The sequence below is a fragment of the Nematolebias whitei genome, chromosome 14 (assembly GCF_014905685.2).
Source record: "Nematolebias whitei isolate Nwh7 chromosome 14, NemWhi1, whole genome shotgun sequence".
In the NCBI taxonomy this organism is placed as follows: Eukaryota; Metazoa; Chordata; class Actinopteri; order Cyprinodontiformes; family Rivulidae; genus Nematolebias; species Nematolebias whitei.
In genome coordinates this window covers 23,569,064-23,575,148 of record NC_056511.1, presented here as the reverse complement: position 1 = coordinate 23,575,148, position 6,085 = coordinate 23,569,064, and the positions used below count along the sequence as shown (strand labels likewise).

Sequence of the window (6,085 nt, the reverse complement as noted above, 5' to 3'; positions counted from 1 at the left end):
CCCCCCCCCCCCCAAGTTCATCCAGCCATGGACACCGAGCCCCAAGCCCCGAGGCCATACCACCCCCCGGCAGAGCCCCGACAGAGCCAGGGCACCCAGGCCCCGCCAGGCAGCAACCAGGGCAGACCGACGTGCACCCCACCACCCAGCCCAGACACCGAGAGCCACCAATGCACCGGCGGCAAGGGGGTCCCCCGCCAAAGGGGGGCACGACCGGGGGGAGTGGGCCCCACACCAAATGTGGGGCCCAAATTGATCCAAGAGAGGGGTACCACCAAAAACCCAACCTGAGCAACCAACAGGCACACACAGATAGCATGCACCATCTACCTGACAGCGACCACAGACCGGCCCCAGCCCAAAGGGCAGAGCAGCAGGGAGCCGCAGCTGAGGAGGGCCGGCCCCCACATCAAGAGCCCCGCACCATAGGCCCGGAGACGCCCCAGCACGCCACCTATGCACCCCCCCACACACACAGCACCCCCACCGCAAATGCCACACAGGAAGACCAGCCAGTGCCCCGATGAGGCGAAGCCACGCCCCCAACCGCCGCCCTACACCACCAATGACCACACGTTCACTACCATAGCCGACCCCCGCCGAAAGCCGGCAGCCACCCCGGTCAAAGTGCCGGCCATCGCAACCAGGAACCTAGATTAAAAGAATCGGAACAGCCCAGGAGGAACCGAAGCACCGGCCCAATCACTGACCGCCCCCAAGGCCCAAAGCCCACCCACAGCCCAGACCCCAACAATGTGCCCCCCTCCCCCTCCATCCCAGACCCCTAGTGTCACACGGAGAAAGGAGGTGTTTGTGAAAAATAAAATAAAATTAAAAAAATAACTAAATAAATAAAAAAAATAAAAATAATCTATATATGCATAAATAAATTTAAAAAAAAAATTTTTAAGGGCGAAGCTTATACGAAATAGAACGTTGGTTACATACTGTAACCTCAGATTCTATGAGTATAAGCGTAACCCTTTAAGCGTCGGGCCTCACTGGCTCCTAAATGGCTGAAGAAAAAGCTATTTCTGGGAGCCGATTTCCCGCTCTTAACGTAATTTATACGGACTGGGTAGGGCCCACACAGCAGGTGGGCGTGGACTAAATTTTTCAGTGCAAATGCTATGCATAACGGGATAAACCCACCAAGCGACAGCCTTAAAGGGCTACGCTTATACTCATAGAATCTGGGGTTACAGTACGTAACCAACGTTTTATTGATGAGTGTGCTCATTGATCCTGACTTCCTCATTTTGATATAAAAAACACAGCACAAATTGTTTTATTCACTATTGTTTTTTTAGGTCAAAGTGTTTTATATAACACTCCTGAGTTAAAAATGTTGCTGATCAATTTGAATTTATTATTATTTATTGATTATACAGTATTTAACTTTATTTTTCAGTATCAAATGGTCAAATATGTTTACAGTTTAAATAAGGATTTAAGTTTGCTTTTTTCCAGACAAATTGATGCACTTTAAGTTGTTTCTGTTACAGACTAAAAAACAATGTTAATAAAGTTATTCTTTGTTGTAAGTTGACCTATACTCTTTTTTTTCCTTTAATGTTAATAAGGACACAATGTTATGCAGAGGTGTACTTATAACAATTTTATAGACAAATGATACAAATGATACAGTCGCGGCGGAGAGTTGTGTGTGTGTGTGGGGGGAATGTTTACATCTTCCTGGGCGGGGGGGGGGGGGGGGGATAACAGAAAATAATTGAGAAGCACTGCATTAAACACTTAAACGTCTTACACTGCTGAGATGATAGTCTTTGTATTTGTTTGAAAACTGGTTTAATATTTCTAAGCATTTCCCTAAAATAATGAATTCAGACATAAAGAGACACGACCCAGTTGATGACAGATTTGAAGCATTCCTTCAACGCTCCCTTTCTTTTTTCTAGGCTTCAGGGACATCCAGGTTGGTGTCATTTTTTGAAACACCCGGAGCTTGTAACGATGACATCAGCCACGGGGCAGGTCCAGATGATCCAACTCAGAAGAAGCCTCTGGGCCCAAAGGCTACACCCCCACCATCTCCACTCCTGTCAGAGTTACTGAAGAAAGGCAGCATCTTGGCTACAAACGCCAGGCTGGTAGGTAGAGTCGTACTCCAAGTGTAGTTTCAGACTGCTAAGTTCCAAAGATTTTATTTTTGAGTTTCTGTGTTTATAGTGAGGTCACAATTTCAAATGAGTCCCTGCCAAAGGTTAAGGGAAGATAAATTTGAGCTTTGGTGGAAAAATGTAATTTAGTTCAGGTAGGCAATTTGAAATAAGAATGCTGTGTTTATATGTACAGTACATGGAACTAATGTACCTGTGAGCCCATTTGGAAGTGAAATCAGAGCAGCTGTCTACAAATGTTTGCTCTACAATCATTGTTGGGTGAGCATCAGTTAAAGCAGGTCTCAAAACTTTTAGCTTCTGACCCCAAAATTAACAGTGGCAAAGACGTGACCCCATATCATTGGCATGAATACACACAAACACAAAAAAGTGAATAAATAAGGCCATAATCACAACAAAAGCTTAAAGTCGTACTGTTTATTTATTTATTTTTTTCCATTTATGACTGTTGCTTTTCTTTTTTTTGTATCTATTAAAGTGAAAATGTGCAAATATAATTTTTTTTTCTTCTGGAGATCATCTCAGGACCCCAGACATAACATTTTTTGACCCACAGTGGGGTCTTCACCACCGCTTTGGGAACCATTGAGCTCAAATGTAAACAATTACATACACGTACAGTAGTAGGGGTTTTGTGGAAAGGTGCTGAACAATTAATATCTTACCTGTTATAGACTGCTCTTTGAAGGACTTCAGTTTTGAAGATGTGAAGATGAATCTTACCAAATTAATGAGTTAGCAGCTAGTTTAGGAGCATCCAGGACCACCATCTCTTTGAACTATTACCATCAGGCAGACGGTACAGATCTATTAAAACAAGGACCAACCGGCTCAGAAATAGCTTTTACCCGACGGCAGTTCGGGCACCAAATAACCTTTTATAAACACTGTTTATATACCCATTTTAAATAGAACATGGGACCGTGTAATATTTTACTATTCACTATTTTATTATTTTACTATTTTACTATTCACTGATACAAGGGCAATGTGCAATTTTTGCTCCAGAGCTGTTGTGCAATCTAACAGTATTTTTTAACTGTAATCTAACTGTGTTTACTGACATAAGGTGTGGTGGGTGTTTTCTTTTATTATGTCTTTTATCTTTTTTTTTAAATTGAGTTTAATTAATTTTGTTTTGTCTGTAGCACCTCAAAGTGGGGCATTTTAATTTTGTTACACCTGGTATAGTGACAATAAAGATATTCTGATTCTCTCAAAGTGGATAGCTGCCCTCTTAAAATGATGAAAAGACTTCACAACACGATGTGTGCGCTCATTTACCCATCAACACACATATCCATACAGCACTCTACTGCGTCTCTACAAGACAACCTGAAGAAATCATTTTACAGAGTGAGTTCAGGGGTTTAGTGTCTTGCTCAGGGACACTTTGACATATGAATGCATACTGGCGGAATCAAACCTCCGACTCTCTCATTGGAGGATGGCTGCTCTAACCACTGAGCTACAGCTGCCCCAATTTAAAACAACTCACATCTCTAAAAATTATCTGCTAAAGTAATTTAAATTTGCTAAAGTATCTGCTAAATCTGAAGTAATCTGCTAAACTAAAGTAATTTCTGCTAAAGTATCCACAAAACCTGAAAATGACAGGAGTGCAAATGTTCATAAAATACCACTATCCACTGTGAACTTAAGTCGGGAGTTGATTTAAGGTGGTAACAATCCCCTTTGTTTTTGGACCGGCTCAAGCTAGCTGTTAGCTCATCAATCTAGTTGTTATTAAACTCTGGTACTAACTGTTCATAACTCTTCTACAGAACCCCACTTTAAAAGTTATGAACTACAGTAGAGCTTTTTAAAGATTTTGAACAAGCAACCATATCGAAAGGCACCAAAGAACTGGACTGACTCCAAACAGCCAAAGATAAATGCATTCAGAAACATAATCCACAGCCTGACTGCTGATATTATAAAGAAATCAGCTTGCAACACTTTACTGGTTCCAAACTAAGCAGTTTCATCTACTTCACAACAACGGCCAAGACTTCACAAAGTCCTCACAACAACCACACAGTGTGTCTCGGCAAATATTAAGAAAAACTTCACAGATCTATAAAGCCCACAAACAGAACTAAACTAAACTGTCACAGTGGTCAGATCGAGTAATTGGCCCAAACAGAATACAGAGCAAAAGAAAAGGTGTAGTGCTGATATTTGTTCCAGAGATTAAGTTTTTAGCGTTGTGTGTTTCTGCCTCCCAGATTGGGGAGGTCGACGGGTCAACTGGTACCCTAACAGGACCACAGGACCTACAGCTGACTCTTGCCTGTCAGCCTCCAGCAACAGGTACACTCACTGGGTTGGGCCATTATTGATGTCTGAAAACTAGATTCACCCCATTAAAGTTATATATTTTTTTATAATAATGTTCATGTTATTCTCCTAATATTATTTATGTATTTATTTATTAGAAGCTCCTTTTTAATTTTCATGTTAATGTCCAACACCCACCATTTTTTCAGATAACATATCCAGTGAAATATAACATAACAAATAAATACATATGTTCTGTGGCATATGTTGAAAAGTAACAAACTGGTTTTAAAAACATACGGTAGTTTTCATGACCATTTCAAGCTGTTTCAGTCGCAGCTTTGAAAAATACCCATTCACTTCCTTATATGGGGTGTGATGTCATGTCAGTGAACTGATCATGAAATGCAATTTCTCTAGTTATTAAGATGGCCGCCGGGCAAGTATGTTTGGGAGTGTCTCTGCAAACAGTTCACTGAAAAGTGGACTTAACTTTGGATAAAACAGCTTCAAAAACGGCAAAATACTGAAAACTGAGTGGAGAAGGACAGTGAGAAAGGAGGACAAAGAGGACAGGAAGGAGGAGAAAGAAGTACATTGAGAAATGTCCAAGCAGAAACTCAAGCAATCTTCCAAACAAATGGAGGCATGTGCACAAAAACAAATGGAGAACAATCAAGAAGAGATAACAGAGGACACTCCATCAGCTAAATCAACAGGTATGGCTGAAATACTCAAAGAACTGAGAGAATTTCGTTCTGAAACAATAGTTAGTTTTGGATCATTAAAGGCAGAGTTAAATGTGCTACATACAGATTTCACAAGTATTAAAAAAAGAATAGATGAAGCTGAACAGAGAATTGCTGAGAGTGAAGATTATGAAATAAAAACCTCTAAAGTGCTTTTACATGCCCTTCAAATGCAAAAACAACAAGAACTAAGATGTGAGGAACTGGAAAGTCAAGCCAGGAGAAACAATATGAGAATCTACTCAGTGTCAGAAAACTGTGAAGAAAACAACATGATTAACTTTATCAACAAACTGATCCATGAAAAACTGGAAGTGATGGACGAACCCCATGTGGAGAGGACGCATCAGATAGGGACAAGGCCTGGACCAAAGGACCGGCCCAGAACTGTTCTGGTTCGATTTCAGTCATATGCCATGAAACAAAAAGTGCTGCAAGCTGCATGGAGAGCAAACACTGTACAAGTAAATGATCGAAGGATTTATTTTGATGAGGACTTTACAAACTCAGTGTTTAAGGAACGTGCACAATACAAAGATGTGCGCAAAGTACGGAATGAACGAAAAATCAAGTCACGGATTTTATTTCCAGCTAGACTGAAAGTTTTTTGTGAGAACGGGAAAGTTAAGGTGTATAATGACCCTCAAGCTGCTGCAATTGGATTACGTGAGCTCGGAGTCAACATGGACATTCCAGAGAAGGAAATGGATCTAGAGTCAATACTGAAGAACGCAGTATGGGAGACAGCCTGGACCCAAAGAAGGAGAGCCCCACATCATGAAATCAAGGATGGAGTTAAGGCCCTTCTCGAAAAACATAAGTGAATGAACAAAAAAGGTTGAATCATGTCATCTGGACTTCGTTTTTTTTGTTAAAAAGAAACGTTTCGCCCCTCATCCAAGAGGCTTCGTC

The 6,085-nt window shown here is 41.3% G+C and overlaps 1 long non-coding RNA gene across 1 annotated transcript in view; it reads left to right on the top strand.

Annotated features, from left to right (window-relative positions):
• LOC119420052 overlaps positions 1-2,041 on the top strand; it is a 15,464-nt gene extending 13,423 nt beyond the window's left edge. Inside the window, exon 3 of the long non-coding RNA XR_005187288.1 lies at positions 1,920-2,041. This is a non-coding gene — a long non-coding RNA (uncharacterized LOC119420052). The remainder of the gene's footprint in view (positions 1-1,919) is intronic.
• Positions 2,042-6,085: the final 4,044 nt, after the last annotated feature.